Below are 16,350 nucleotides of genomic sequence, written 5' to 3'. Positions count from 1 at the left end.
TATTATAAGTGATCATCTTTAAAGCCTGATAGTGTTATAAAGTGAGTCACTCTTTAACAGGCCCTTGATGTGTAAGCTGATTAAAATGACCTATTCTTTAAAGGCCTGTGATATGCTATAAAGTGACTCATTCTTTAAAGGCCTTGATAGTGCTATAATGTGACTCATTCTTTAAAAGGCCCTGTGATAGTGTTATAAAGTGAGTCACTCTTTAAGGCTTGATAATCTATAAAGTGACTCATTCTTTAAGACTGATATGTATAAGTGACTATCTTAAAGCCTGTGATGTTTATGAGCACTCTTTAACAGGTCTATGATAGTTTATAAAGTGAGTCACTCTTTCTATAACATAGACTCTCTGTGATAGTGTTATGATGTGAGTCACTCTTTAACAGGGTCTATGATAGTTCTATAAATTGACTCACTTCTGACTGGTCTCTCTGTGCTGGAATCAATTTTCCCGCCAATTTTAACCAAGTGTTTGTCATTTGAATTGCCCTTGCCTCTCTTCAGCAGCAGGCTCCTTGAGTCGCTGAGTATGAAGGTCATTCTTGCTTAGGCAGTGGATCTGTCCAGGTGTTCTTACATCCATCTCTCCTCTGTCACTGACTGGGTAGCGATAGTCATGCTGTCCCTGAAAGGTCGTGTCAGTGGTTGACAAACTTTGGATTTTATCGTAGATTCTCTGCATGGTCTTTCTGCAGGGTCCACAAGGGCGTAGGTGGGAGCCTTGATGGACACTGTGCAGCTCATAACTGTCCACCCCCAGCTTCTGCTGTTTAGTAGTGCAGTCTCACAGTGTAACCCTCATTCTGAATTAATCAAATTAGCTCTATAGGCTAACATTAATTTAAAATACAAAATAATTTAAATAATTAAAGAAATAATAAAAACCATAAAAACATAAAACAAATCATAAATCTTTAGTCTAATAAAATAATTAAAAAATAAAAATAGTCATTTATTAATAATGATAATAATAATTTAAAATACTAAATAGGAACCTAAAATAGACAAATAAATAGAAAAAAATAGACAAAAAAATAAATAGTTCAGGGTGAGGGTTATAGTGTGTGACTGGACTACCAGAGGATGGGGTGGACACAGTTACGGGCTACACAGTGTCCATCATAGCCTCCACCTACATCCTATTGGACTCTGCAGAATGGCCAAGCTGAGGACCTACGGCAAAATCCAATGTGCGGCAGCCACCAACATCAACCTTCACAGATGGCATAACCGTCACTACACAGTCAGTGATATAGGGGAGATGGATGCTTGAGGGCCTGGACAGATCTATTACCTGAACAAGGGTGATCCTCAAGCCTAGCAGTCTGAGGATGCTGGTACTGAACAAAGGTAACAGCAAGGTGCATGATGACATTTGGCTTGAAGTTGTTGGAGAGTGGATTCCTTCTCAAACAGAGGAGCCAGTCGGGGAAGTGGTTTAGCAGCTCACTCTGTGGCAGTGTGTGTGAGAGGGTAACACACCGCACGCATGTCTGGGTTATAGTGGGTGGAGAAGGGTGTTGCGTAACCCAAGGCCTAGTACTCTCAGCACATGGTCCTGTCCAAGCTCCTCTAACCCCTTTCCAGTGTATGAACTCCCAGCATCAGCACTAGGACCAGAGGACAGGAACGTCGGGGTCTGACCTCTTCAGGTAGTTCAGAGCTTTCCAAAGCCTCGGTAGAATTGCCTTTTACAGCAGTGGAAAAAAATGGCTGCTACCATTCAGAGCTGAGATTGAGGACTCGTTTTGCAAGGATGACAATGTGAGGCCAGCATCAATCAAAGTTCATTTTGTGGCTTACTGTCATTTGCTGCAGACGAAGAAAAGAAGATTGCGGAGATGTCCTACGAAGTAGGGGGTGGTGGTGGGCAAGAAAAACCATAACATGCTGACCAGTGGATGTATTGCCAGGATCTTTGGTAGGAGAGTCACTGTCCTCGCATACGTGCCAGGATCATTGGTAGGAGAGTCACTGTCCTCGCATACGTGCCAGGACCTTTGGTAGGAGAGTCACTGTCATTGCATAAGTACCAGGACACAGCTGCACAGGATGAAGCAAGAGCCACACATTGTCCTTGGCTGAAGTGAGTAGAGGAGAAGATCAGGTACTTGGCTCAGGCCAGAAGAATAATAACAAAGGTGTCCTCCGATGAGGGGGGGTGGTGGTGGGCAAGAAAAACTATACCATGCTGAACAGTGGACGTACTGCCAGGATCTTTGGTAGGAGAGTCACTGTCCTCGCATACGTGCCAGGATCATTGGTAGGAGAGTCACTGTCCTCGCATACGTGCAAGGATCTTTGGTAGGAGAGTCACTGTCCTCGCATACGTGCCAGGATCATACGTGCCAGCAGAAGGAGCAACAACAGCAGCTGCCACACAGAGAAGACAACTGTGGAGTGCGAGCCTGTTAAAGCAAGATGGCTCCTCCTGCTCGGTAACTGTAACTGCTAAGTGATGTCAGCAGCGGTCAAAGTTCACCGGGGCTCAAGATGTCCGCCAGAAGCGATGGGAGGGCACCGGGAGCAGCCACACAGCCCAGGCCGGGCCGGATCAACCCCGACCTGTGCGTCCTTTCCGACGCTGCCGCTGATTGGACCAGACGTTCACCTGAGGATAGAGCCAGGAGCACCAGGAGCCGCTGTAAGTAAACAAGCAACCAAATGACAACAGACAGGTTTGTCATTTTGTGGTGCATAAATCTTTCTACTTTTTTATGCCTTGCTACTAATTTGGGTGGAATTGGCGCTTTCATTTCTATGTTTTTTTTACCTGCAGGAATAAAAATAAATTATCGAGAGCACACGGAGAGGAGCATTATTTAAGGTAAGAAACTTACGCAGAATTTCAGTTTTTATTTTCAGTTTACTTTTATTTAATGGCTGAAATGTTTTACGTGTTTTGTTCTCTCGTAATGATTCTCTCATAATGACTGAACCAAACTAGTCTTTTTGGAAACATTGCTAATCTTATATGCTTCAGCAGCTGTCATTCTCTTATCACAGTTCTTCCATGTTAATTATAAAGAACTTGCTAATTTTATGTTGAAGTACATAATCAATACCACAAGGCAATGTGTCACCCATTGGATTTTTTTATGCTGTTCTGTAACCCAGCACCAGTCTTTATCTTTCCACGAGAAGTTATGGATACACGGCTGAGTATTAAATGGAGTGATGACAACATTGTCTGGATAGGCAATGAAAAAGGTAAATCTAATGTCTCTTTTTCAGTTTTTTTGCTAAACAATTTTAACAAAGACCGCCCAATACCTTACAGCACCTGGAATCAAAATCATTTTTTCTTGGTTCAGCAGGAGGGATTATTTGGCTGCTGAGGGAGAATGCAAACCAACAGAATGAAGCCCCCCCCCCCTTCCCAAGTCTTGGAGGCATCGGTCCCTGGAGGAAACGGTGAGACAGGGCAGCTGCAATGACAATATGCAACATGTGCTTTAGCTTTTGTCTTTTTGATACTGTACAGGGTGCATAAAGTGACTGAGTCATTCTTTTACAGGCCCTGTGCTGATTACCTGAAGCAGATCGTCTCCTCCATTGTCCTGTGGGCGCTCCTGGGTGATGAAGGTCATCAGCTCCTACACGCACTGTTGCCTGGCTGACGAAGAGGAGCAGCCTCCTCCGTCGGCTCCCGCAAGGACACCTCCAGGGTCGGGGTCAGGATCAGAGAAGACGGGAGAGGACAGTCACAGCGTCGGCACAGCCAGGGCGGGACTGTTGATGCTGGGGTTTTGTTCACCGGAAAGGGCGGGGGGAGCTTGGGGAGGACCATGTGCTGACAGGTTCTTAATCAGGTCCTATGATAATGTTATGAATCGGGTCATAAAGTGAGTGAGTCACTCATTTAATCAGACCCTGTGATAGTGTTAAGTGAGTGAGTGACTTTTTAACAGGCTCTGCAATAGTGTTATGAATCGAGTCACTCTTTAACTGACCCCGTGATAGTGTTATAAAGTGAGTGAGTCACTCTTTAACAGGCTCTGTGATAGTGCTATAAAGTGAGTGACTCTTTAACAGAGCCTTTAATCGTAATATAAAGTGAGTCACTCTTGAACAGGCCTTTTGATATTGTTATAAAGTGAGTGAGTCATTATTTAACGGGCCCTTTGATAGCGCTATAAAGTGAGTGAGTCATTCTTTAACAGGGCCTGTGATATTGTTATAAAGTGAGTCACTCTTTAACAGAGCCTTTAATCGTAATATAAAGTGAGTCACTCTTGAACAGGCCCTTTGATATTGTTATAAAGTGAGTGAGTCATTCTTTGACAGGGTCTGTGATAGTGCTATGAAGTGAGTCACTCTTTAATGGGTTCTATGATAGTTCTATGAAGTGACTCACTTCTGACTGGTCTCTCTGTTTGTGCTGGAATCCATTTTCCCGCCACTTTAATCAAGTTTGTCATTTGAATTGCCTGCCTCTTTCAGCAGCAGCCCTGAGTTGAGGTAACTTTTAATCCAGTCACTTAACTGGACCTGTTATTATTGCTATAAGTGAGTCAATCTTTAACGCCCTTTGATATACTATAAAGTGACTCATTCTTTAAGGGGCCTGTGATAATGCTATAATTGTGCTCATTCTTTAAAAGGGCCTGTGATATGCATATGTGAATCTTCTCTTAAGAGGGCCTGTGAGTAATTATGAATGAGTCACTTTAACAGGCCTTTGATATTGCTATAAAGTGAGTCACTCTTTAACAGACTCTGTGATAATGTTATGAAATGAGTCACTCTTTAACAGGCCCTGTGATAATGCTATAATGTGACTCATTCTTTAAAAGGGCCTGTGATAATGTTATGAAGTGAGTCACTCTTTAACAGGCTCTTTGATATTGCTATAAAGTGAGTCACTCTTTAACAGACTCTGTGATAATGTTATGAAATGAGTCACTCTTTAACAGGCCCTGTGATAGTGCTATAATGTGAGTCACTCTTTAAAAGGGCCTGTGATAGTGTTATAAAGTGAGTCACCTAACAGCTCATGATATTGTATAAAGTGAGTCACTTTAAGCTCTGTGATAATGTTATGAAATGAGTCACTCTTTAACAGGCCCTGTGATAGTTATATAAAGTGAGTCACTCTTTTACAGGCCCTTTGATAGTGTTATAAAGTGAGTCACTCTTTAACAGAGTCACTCTTTAATAGACTCTGTGATAGTGTTATAAAGTGAGTCACTCTTTAACAGGCCCTTTGATAATGCTATAAAGTGACTCATTCTTTAAGAGGGCCTGTGATAATGCTATAATGTGACTCATTCTTTAAAAGGGCCTGTGATAATGTTATGAAGTGAGTCACTCTTTAACAGACTCTGTGATAATGTTATGAAATGAGTCACTCTTTAACAGGCCCTGTGATAATGCTATAATGTGACTCATTCTTTAAGAGGGCCTGTGATAATGCTATAATGTGACTCATTCTTTAACAGACTCTGTGATAATGTTATGAAATGAGTCACTCTTTAACAGGCCCTGTGATAATGCTATAATGTGAGTCACTCTTTAACAGGCCCTTTGATAGTGTTATAAAGTGAGTCACTCTTTAACAGGCTCTTTGATAATGCTATAAAGTGACTCATTCTTTAAAAGGGCCTGTGATAATGCTTTAAAATGACTCATTTTTTAAAAGGCCCTGTGATAGTTATATAAAGTGAGTCACTCTTTTACAGGCCCTTTGATAGTGTTATAAAGTGAGTCACTCTTTAACAGAGTCACTCTTTAATAGACTCTGTGATAGTGTTATAAAGTGAGTCACTCTTTAACAGGGTCTATTAGTATGAGTATGAAGGTCATTCTTGCTTAGGCAGTGGATCTGTCCAGGTGTTCATACATCCATCTCTCCTTTGTCACTGACTGGGTAGCGATAGTCACGCTGTCCCTGAAAGGTCGTGTCAGTGGTTGACAAACTTTGGATTTTATCGTAGATTATCTGCGTGGTCTTTCTGCAGGGTCCACAAGAGCGTAGGTGGGAGCTGTGATGGACACTGTGCAGCTCATAACTGTCCACCCCAGCTTCTGCTGTTTAGTAGTACAGTCTCACAGTGTAACCCTCATTCTGGATTAATCAAATTAGCTCTATAGGCTAAAATTAAATTAAAATACAAAATAATTTAAATAATTAAAGAAATCATAAAAACCATAAAAACATAAACCAAATCATAAACCTTTAGTCTAATAAAATAATTTAAAAATAAAAATAGTCATTTATTAATAATGATAATAATAATTTAAAATACTAAATAGGAACCTAAAATAGACAAATAAATAGAAAAAAATAGACAAAAAAATAAATAGTTCAGGGTGAGGGTTATAGTGTGTGACTGGACTACCAGAGGATGGGGTGGACACAGTTACGGGCTACACAGTGTCCATCATAGCCTCCACCTACATCCTATTGGACTCTGCAGAATGGCCAAGCTGAGGACCTACGGCAAAATCCAATGTGCGGCAGCCACCAACATCAACCTTCACAGATGGCATAACCGTCACTACACAGTCAGTGATATAGGGGATATGGATGCTTGAGGGCCTGGACAGATGTATTACCTGAACAACGGTGATCCTCAAGCCTAGCAGTCTGAGGATGCTGGTACTGAACATAGGTAACAGCAAGGTGCATGATGACATTTGGCTTGAAGTTGTTGGAGAGTGGATTCCTTCTCAAACAGAGGAGCCAGTCGGGGAAGTGGTTTGGCAGCTCACTCTGTGGCAGTGTGTGTGAGAGGGTAACACACTGCACGCATGTCTGGGTTATAGTGGGTGGAGAAGGGTGGTGCGTAACCCAAGGCCTAGTACTCTCAGCACATGGTCCTGTCCAAGCTCCTCTAACCCCTTTCCAGTGTATGAACTCCCAGCATCAGCACTAGGACCAGAGGACAGGAACGTCCGGGTCTGACCTCTTCAGGTAGTTCAGAGCTTTCCAAAGCCTCGGTAGAATTGCCTTTTACAGCAGTGGAAAAAAATGGCTGCTACCATTCAGAGCTGAGATTGAGGACTCGTTTTGCAAGGATGACAATGTGAGACCAGCATCAATCAAAGTTCATTTTGTGGCTTACTGTCATTTGCTGCAGACGAAGAAAAGAAGATTGCGGAGATGTCCTACAAAGTAGGGGGTGGTGGTGGGCAAGAAAAACCATAACATGCTGACCAGTGGATGTATTGCCAGGATCTTTGGTAGGAGAGTCACTGTCCTCGCATACGTGCCAGGATCATTGGTAGGAGAGTCACTGTCCTCGCATACGTGCAAGGATCTTTGGTAGGAGAGTCACTGTCCTCGCATACGTGCCAGGATCATACGTGCCAGCAGAAGGAGCAACAACAGCAGCTGCCACACAGAGAAGACAACTGTGGAGTGCGAGCCTGTTAAAGCAAGATGGCTCCTCCTGCTCGGTAACTGTAACTGCTAAGTGATGTCAGCAGCGGTCAAAGTTCACCGGGGCTCAAGATGTCCGCCAGAAGCGATGGGAGGGCACCGGGAGCAGCCACACAGCCCAGGCCGGGCCGGATCAACCCCGACCTGTGCGTCTTTTCCGACGCTGCCGCTGATTGGACCAGACGTTCACCTGAGGATAGAGCCAGGAGCACCAGGAGCCGCTGTAAGTAAACAAGCAACCAAATGACAACAGACAGGTTTGTCATTTTGTGGTGCATAAATCTTTCTACTTTTTTATGCCTTGCTACTAATTTGGGTGGAATTGGCGCTTTCATTTCTATGTTTTTTTACCTGCAGGAATGAAAATAAATTATGGAGAGCACCCGGAGAGGAGCATTATTTCAGGTAAGAAACTTACGCAGCATTTCAGTTTTTATTTTCAGTTTACTTTTATTTAATGGCTGAAATGTTTTACATGTTTTCTCGTAATGATTCTCCAATAATGACCAAACCAAACTAGTCTTTTTGGAAACATTGCTAATCTTATATGCTTTAGCAGCTGTCATTCCCTTGTTGAAGTTCTTCCATGTTAATTATAATGAACTTGCTAATTTTATGTTGAAGTACATAATCAATACCACTAGGCAACGTGTCACCCATTGGATTTTTTAATGCTGTTCTGTAACCCAGCACCAGTCTTTATCTTTCCACGAGAAGTTATGAATACACGGCTGAGTATTAAATGGAGCGATGAGAACATTGTCTGGATAGGCAATGAAAAAGGTAAATCTAATGTCTCTTTTTTAGTTTTTTTGCGAAACAATTTTAACAAAGACCGCCCAATACCTTACAGCACCTGGAATCAACATCATTTTTTCTTGGTTCAGCAGGAGGGATTATTTGGCTGCTGAGGGAGAATGCAAACCGACAGAATGAAGGCCCCCCCCTTCCCAAGTCTTGGAGGCATCTGTCCCTGGAGGAAAAGGTGAGACAGGGCAGCTGCAATGACAATATGCAACATGTGCTTTAGCTTTTGTCTTTTTGATACTGTACAGGGTGCATAAAGTGACTGAGTCATTCTTTAACAGGCCCTGTGCTGATTACCTGAAGCAGATCGTCTCCTCCATTGTCCTGTGGGCGCTCCTGGGTGATGAAGGTCATCAGCTCCTACACGCACTGTTGCCTGGCTGACGAAGAGGAGCAGCCTGCGGTCGTGAGCCTTGCCTCTTCCTCCTCCTCCTCCTCCTCCGTCGGCTCCCTCAATGACACCTCCAGGGTCGGGGTCAGGATCAGAGAAGACGGGAGAGGACAGTCACAGCGTCGGCACAGCCAGGGCGACACTGTTGATGCTGGGGTTTTGTTCACCGGAAAGGGCGGGGGGAGCTTGGGGAGGACCATGTGCTGACAGGTTCTTAATCAGGTCCTATGATAATGTTATGAATCGGGTCATAAAGTGAGTGAGTCACTCATTTAATCAGACCCTGTGATAGTGTTAAGTGAGTGAGTGACTTTTTAACAGGCTCTGCAATAGTGTTATGAATCGAGTCACTCTTTAACTGACCAAGTGATAGTGTTATAAAGTGAGTGAGTCACTCTTTAACAGGCTCTGTGATAGTGCTATAAAGTGAGTGACTCTTTAACAGAGCCTTTAATCGTAATATAAAGTGAGTCACTCTTGAACAGGCCTTTTGATATTGTTATGAAGTGAGTGAGTCATTATTTAACGGGCCCTTTGATAGCGCTATAAAGTGAGTGAGTCATTCTTTAACAGGGCCTGTGATATGTATAGTGAGTACTTTAACAGAGCCTTAATGATATAAGGGTCACTCTTGAACAGGCCTTAATATGTTATGGAGAGTCATTCTTAAGGCTGTGATATGTATAAGTAGTCACTTTAAAATAAAGTGAGTCACTCTTGAACAGGCCCTTTGATATTGTTATAAAGTGAGTGAGTCATTCTTTGACAGGGTCTGTGATAGTGCTATGAAGTGAGTCACTCTTTAATGGGTTCTATGATAGTTCTATGAAGTGACTCACTTCTGACTGGTCTCTCTGTTTGTGCTGGAATCCATTTTCCCGCCACTTTTAACCAAGTGTTTGTCATTTGAATTGCCCTTGCCTCTCTTCAGCAGCAGCCTCCATGAGTTTGAAGGTAACTTATAAATCCAGTCACTGTAACTGACCCTGTTATATTGCTATAAAGTGAGTCAATCTTTAACAGGCCCTTTGATAATACTATAAAGTGACTCATTCTTTAAGAGGGCCTGTGATAATGCTATAATGTGACTCATTCTTTAAGAGGGCCTGTGATAATGTTATGAAGTGAGTCACTCTTTAACAGGCTCTTTGATATTGCTATAAAGTGAGTCACTCTTTAACAGACTCTGTGATAATGTTATGAAATGAGTCACTCTTTAACAGGCCCTGTGATAATGCTATAATGTGACTCATTCTTTAAGAGGGCCTGTGATAATGCTATAATGTGACTCATTCTTTAAAAGGGCCTGTGATAATGTTATGAAATGAGTCACTCTTTTACAGGCCCTTTGATAGTGTTATAAAGTGAGTCACTCTTTAACAGGGTCTATGATAGTTCTATAAAGTGAGTCACTCTTTAACAGGCCCTGTGATAATGCTATAATGTGACTCATTCTTTAAGAGGGCCTGTGATAATGCTTTAAAATGACTCATTTTTTAAAAGGCCCTGTGATAGTTATATAAAGTGAGTCACTCTTTAACAGGCCCTTTGATAGTGTTATAAAGTGAGTCACTCTTTAACAGGCCCTTTGATAATGCTATAAAGTGACTCATTCTTTAAGAGGGCCTGTGATAATGCTATAATGTGACTCATTCTTTAAAAGGGCCTGTGATAATGTTATGAAATGAGTCACTCTTTTACAGGCCCTTTGATAGTGTTATAAAGTGAGTCACTCTTTAACAGGGTCTATGATAGTTCTATAAAGTGAGTCACTCTTTAATAGACTCTGTGATAGTGTTATGATGTGAGTCACTCTTTAACAGGGTCTATGATAGTTCTATAAATTGACTCACTTCTGACTGGTCTCTCTGTGCTGGAATCAATTTTCCCGCCAATTTTAACCAAGTGTTTGTCATTTGAATTGCCCTTGCCTCTCTTCAGCAGCAGGCTCCTTGAGTCGCTGAGTATGAAGGTCATTCTTGCTTAGGCAGTGGATCTGTCCAGGTGTTCATACATCCATCTCTCCTCTGTCACTGACTGGGTAGCGATAGTCATGCTGTCCCTGAAAGGTCGTGTCAGTGGTTGACAAACTTTGGATTTTATCGTAGATTCTCTGCGTGGTCTTTCTGCAGGGTCCACAAGGGCGTAGGTGGGAGCTGTGATGGACACTGTGCAGCTCATAACTGTCCACCCCCAGCTTCTGCTGTTTAGTAGTACAGTCTCACAGTGTTACCCTCATTCTGAATTAATCAAATTAGCTCTATAGGCTAACATTAAATTAAAATACAAAATAATTTAAATAATTTAAGAAATCATAAAAACCATAAAAACATAAAACAAATCATAAACCTTTAGTCCAATAAAATAATTTAAAAATAAAAATAGTCATTTATTAATAATGATAATAATAATTTAAAATACTAAATAGGAACCTAAAATAGACAAATAAATAGAAAAAAATAGACAAAAATAGACAAAAAAATAAATAGTTCAGGTGACAGTGTCATCATAGTCACTGACTACCTAGATTGGACACAGTTACGGCTACACAGTGTCCATCATAGCCTCCATCTACATCCTTTGACTCTGCAGAATGGCCAAGCTGAGGACCTACGGCAAAATCATGTGCGGCAGCCACCAACATCAACCTTCACAGATGGCATAACCGTCACTACACAGTCAGTGATTAGGGAGATGGATGCTTGAGGGCCTGGACAGATCTATTACCTGAACAAGGGTGATCCTCAAGCCTAGCAGTTTGAGGATGCTGGTACTGAACAAAGGTAACAGCAAGGTGCATGATGACATTTGGCTTCAAGTGGTTGGAGAGTGGATTCCATCTAGACAGAGGAGCCAGTCGGGAAGTGGTTTAGCAGCTCACTCTGTGCGTGTGTGAGAGGGTAACACCGCACGCATGTCTGGTTATAGTGGGTGGAGAGGGTGTTGCGTAACCCAAGGCCTAGTACTCTCAGCACATGGTCCTGTCCAAGCTCTCTAACCCTTTCCAGTGTATGAACTCCCAGCATCAGCACTAGGACCAGGGACAGGAACGTCGGGGTCTGACCTCTTCAGGTAGTTCAGAGCTTTCCAAGCCTCGGTAGAATATCCTTTACAGCAGTGGAAAAAAATGGCTGCTACCATTCGAGCTGAGATGAGGACTCGTTTTGCAAGGATGACAATGTGAGGCCAGCATCAATCAAAGTTCATTTTGTGGCTTACTGTCATTTGCTGCAGACGAAGAAAAGAAGATTGCGGAGATGTCCTACGAAGTAGGGGGTGGTGGTGGGCAAGAAAAACCATAACATGCTGACCAGTGGATGTATTGCCAGGATCTTTGGTAGGAGAGTCACTGTCCTCGCATACGTGCAAGGATCTTTGGTAGGAGAGTCACTGTCCTCGCATACGTGCCAGGATCATACGTGCCAGCAGAAGGAGCAACAACAGCAGCTGCCACACAGAGAAGACAACTGTGGAGTGCGAGCCTGTTAAAGCAAGATGGCTCCTCCTGCTCGGTAACTGTAACTGCTAAGTGATGTCAGCAGCGGTCAAAGTTCACCGGGGCTCAAGATGTCCGCCAGAAGTGGTGGGAGGGGCACCGGGAGCAGCCACACAGCCCAGGCCGGGCCGGATCAACCCCGACCTGTGCGTCCTTTCCGACGCTGCCGCTGATTGGACCAGATGTTCACCTGAGGATAGAGCCAGGAGCACCAGGAGCCGCTGTAAGTAAACAAGCAACTAAATGACAACAAACAGGTTTGTCATTTTGTGGTGCATAAATCTTTCTACTTTTTTATGCCTTGCTACTAATTTGGGTGGAATTGGCGCTTTCATTTCTAGGTTTTTTTTACCTGCAGGAATAAAAATAAATTATTGAGAGCACACAGAGAGGAACATTATTTAAGGTAAGAAACTTACGCAGAATTTCAGTTTTTATTTTCAGTTTACTTTTATGTAATGGCTGAAATGTTTTACGTGTTTTCTCGTAATGATGCTCCAATAATGACCAAACCAAACCAGTCTTTTTGGAAACATTGCTAATCTTATATGCTTTAGCAGCTGTCATTCCCTTGTTGAAGTTCTTCCATGTTAATTATAAAGAACTTGCTAATTTTATGTTGAAGTACATAATCAATACCACTAGGTAATGTGTCACCCATTGGATTTTTTAATGCTGTTCTGTAACCCAGCACCAGTCTTTATCTTTCCACGAGAAGTTATGGATATACGGCTGAGTATTAAATGGAGCGATGAGAACATTGTCTGGATAGGCAATGAAAAAGGTAAATCTAATGTCTCTTTTTGAGTTTCTTTGTGAAACAATTTTAACAAAGACTGCCCAATACCTTACAGCACCTGGAATCAACATCATTTTATCTTGGTTCAGCAGGAGGGATTATTTGGCTGCTGAGGGAGAATGCAAACCGACAAAATGAAGGCCCCCCCCTTCCCAAGTCTTGGAGGCATCTGTCCCTGGAGGAAAAGGTGAGACAGGGCAGCTGCAATGACAATATGCAACATGTGGTTTGGCTTTTGTCTTTTTTTGATACTGTACAGGGTTGAAAAAGTGAGTGAGTCATCCTTTAACAGGCCCTATGCTGATCACCTGAAGCAGATCGTCTCCTCCATTGTCCTGTGGGTGCTCCTGGGTGATGAAGTTCATCAGCTTCTGCACGCACTGGGCCCTGGCTGACGAAGAGGAGCAGCCTGCGGTTGTGAGCCTTGCCTCTTCCTCCTCCTCCTCCGTCGGCTCCCTCAATGACACCTCCGGGGTCGGGGTCAGGATCAGAGAAGACGGGAGAGGACAGTCACAGCGTCGGCACAGGCAGGACGGGACCAGTGAGTAAGTACAGCTTTTATTGTCCCTGACCCAACACTTTAGATAATGTTCTCATTTCCAGGGATTGGCACACCAGAGTGATGTCACTGGGACACTGCATTAAAACCTTTCTTTTGTGTCTGACATTCCATCCATCACACATGCCATTATTAGGTAGAAAGACAAATATCATATTTTATAGAGAAGACGTGTAAAATTGTTTTATCTGAGATAAACAAACACATCGCATAGTAAGACAGGTCGTCTAGATAAACTGATATCCCTAAGGTATGGGTTAGGGTTCCCTGTGATAAAAGTAGGGACTATATTGTGATAAAACTAACCCCACGCAGGTAGCAGGAATGCTGGCCATAGTGACCCAGGACCGGCAGGTGAGTCGCACCGGACATTCAGAGAGGGGGCACAACATTCTGATGCACAATGAACCAACTGCACAAAGCTGTTTTGGGGATGTGGGTCTCGGTCGGGAACTCGTGTGGGGAGTGGAGGGGTGATCCTTTTTCAGCTGCCCTGTTACACACACAGGCCAATAATCCTGCCTAGCATTTACATATAAGCACTTACACGTGCATGTATGCACATACAGACACATAAACACACTCACTCACACATACATGCATGTACTCGCATACACACGCAGACATACACTCCACACATACACTCACACACACATATGTGCACACATACACACACACGCGCAACCACCACACACCATCAAAGACACTAATGTTTGCATCATGCTGATCCAGTAGAATGTTTAACAACTACCATTGCACTGATTCTATCTGACTATCTCTTTATCAAACCTTGTGATGCTGTGATTACTGAATTAAAAAGAATGCACCTGTTTTTTTGTTTTATAGTTGTTGCTAAAAGTGAATGAGAACTCTTGAAGCAGTGTCAAGTTTCTACTTTAAATGTGGTCAAAATGTGAAGATATTTATGGTGATTTGTGATGTTATTTTCCTTGGAATGCAACAGACAAAACTGCCATTTCACAGTCAAAATGTTTTCCCTTTTCTGTCCTGAACATTTTCCAAACTTTTCAGAAGCACTGTAAATCTTAAACACCTCATTAAGTGCCCCACTATTTTAACAGCTCGTTAACATCACCCGTGCCGATTAGAAATTTAAAAAGAGCACAAACCAAAGATGTTCATGTCCAGCATTTCAGGCAAACAAGACTAGATCTGTCATTCGGCAGGTGCAGTGTGTCTTCCCAATGGTGAAGAGGAGCCACGCTTTAGCTGAGACCTGGCCTTCACAGTTCTTTCTCTCATCGCTTTGCAGTTCTTCTGTCACTCCACATCTGGTGAACATCCCTGTCAGCAGGCACTCCGCCACCACTGAGGTCTCTTCAGAGGCAATTGCATGTGCATCCAGTCTCTTTCTTTCAGGTCCAATAGCATTTAGCGATTCCCTCTGTCAGTCAGTGGAAACAGCACAAGATATTCACTACCACTTTTTCCTCCAACATCCCGCTGCATTGCTTCTGGAGTGGAACCCTTGTCTGGCTACCTATTCTCTTCTTGATGGTGTTCAGTAGCCATTGCAGAGCTGTATACTTTACTAAGATTGATTTCACTGAAAATGCTTGATGTAACCTTGAGCTTCAGATGCATCATCCTGCTCTTGATTGACTCTATTGTTCTCATTTGATCTGCTGGGATAAATCCCTTATATTTCTGTTACATCCATTTTACCTTTACACCAGGCCAGCCAGCGGAGGATGGGCTCCCCCTCTATAGCCGGGTTCCTCTCGAGATTTCTTCCCAAAGGGGAGTTTTTTCTCGCCACTGTTTGGGGAATTTATTACCTCATATGCTTGCTATTTGGGGGTTTAGGCCTGGTCTATCGCCCTTCTCTTACTCTGTAAAGAGTTTTCATTCCTGTGGGGCACTTTTCTGAACATATTCCCAATGTCAATGCTTGGAGTATCTCTTCCATCAGCCGTTCGAATGCCATAGAGCTCTTCATTCGAAAGGCTTCATTGTGAATTCCCACAATCCTCCGCTAATACCAAAAGCTGTCTTGCATGAGTGCCAGGATCTTTGGTAGGAGAGTCACTGTCCTCGCACACGTGCCAGGACCTTTGGTAGGAGAGTCACTGTCCTCGCACACGTGCCAGGACCTTTGGTAGGAGAGTCACTGTCCTCGCACACGTGCCAGGATCTTTGGTAGGAGAGTCACTGTCCTCCAGCTAACGTGTGCCAGGATCTTTGGTAGGAGAGCAACTGTCATTGTGTAAATGCCAGGATCATTGGTAGGAGAGTCACTGTCATTGCATAATTGCCAGGACCTTTGGTAGGAGAGCCACTGTCGAAGCATAAGTGCCAGGACACAGCTGAACAGGATGAAGCAAGAGCCACACATTGTCCTTGGCTGAAGTGAGTAGAGATGAAGATCAGGTACTTGGCTCAGACCAGAAGAATGATAAAAAAGGTGTCCTCCAAAGAGGGGGGGGTGGTGGAGGGCAGAAGACCCTACAAGTACTAACCAGTGGAAGTGGTGCCAGGATCTTTGGTAGGAGAGTCACTGTCCTCGCACACGTGCCAGGATCTTTGGTAGGAGAGTCACTGTCCTCGCACACAGTGCAGATCTTTGGTAGGAGAGTCACTGTCCTCGCACACGTGCCAGGATCTTTGGTAGGAGAGTCACTGTCCTCGCACACGTGCCAGGATCTTTGGTAGGAGAGTCACTGTCCTCGCACACGTGCCAGGATCTTTGGTAGGAGAGTCACTGTCCTCGCACACGTGCCAGGATCTTTGGTAGGAGAGTCACTGTCCTCGCACACGTGCCAGGATCTTTGGTAGGAGATCACTGTCCTCGCACACGTGCCAGGATCTTTGGTAGGAGAGTCACTGTCCTCGCACACGTGCCAGGATCTTTGGTAGGAGAGTCACTGTCCCGCACACGTGCCAG

General features: G+C 43.5%; 3 long non-coding RNA genes across 5 annotated transcripts; all 3 read left to right on the top strand.

Moving 5' to 3' along the window:
* Positions 1 to 375: 375 nt before the first annotated feature.
* Positions 376 to 4,409, top strand: LOC135245964 (uncharacterized). The gene is made up of 5 exons (XR_010327473.1): positions 376 to 2,653; positions 2,789 to 2,836; positions 3,127 to 3,219; positions 3,324 to 3,423; positions 3,527 to 4,409. It is a non-coding gene; the product is annotated as an uncharacterized LOC135245964 (long non-coding RNA).
* A 3,281-nt stretch (positions 4,410 to 7,690) lies between these two features.
* Positions 7,691 to 9,170, top strand: LOC135245919 (uncharacterized). 2 transcript variants are annotated; one of them, XR_010327445.1, is made up of 4 exons: positions 7,691 to 7,798; positions 8,090 to 8,176; positions 8,281 to 8,378; positions 8,482 to 9,170. It is a non-coding gene; the product is annotated as an uncharacterized LOC135245919 (long non-coding RNA). The 2 variants fall into 2 exon arrangements; XR_010327444.1 differs by having other exon boundaries at positions 8,084 to 8,176.
* A 3,571-nt stretch (positions 9,171 to 12,741) lies between these two features.
* On the top strand, positions 12,742 to 15,910 carry LOC135246000 (uncharacterized). Of its 2 annotated transcripts, XR_010327488.1 has the most exons (5): positions 12,742 to 12,871; positions 12,976 to 13,073; positions 13,179 to 13,431; positions 13,761 to 13,799; positions 14,633 to 15,910. It is a non-coding gene; the product is annotated as an uncharacterized LOC135246000 (long non-coding RNA). The 2 variants fall into 2 exon arrangements; XR_010327487.1 differs by having other exon boundaries at positions 13,761 to 15,910.
* Positions 15,911 to 16,350: the final 440 nt, after the last annotated feature.

The sequence above is a fragment of the Anguilla rostrata genome, chromosome 19 (assembly GCF_018555375.3).
Source record: "Anguilla rostrata isolate EN2019 chromosome 19, ASM1855537v3, whole genome shotgun sequence".
Classification (NCBI taxonomy): domain Eukaryota; kingdom Metazoa; phylum Chordata; class Actinopteri; order Anguilliformes; family Anguillidae; genus Anguilla; species Anguilla rostrata.
Note: the sequence above shows the minus strand (reverse complement) of the source record. Positions and strands in the feature narration are given on the sequence as shown.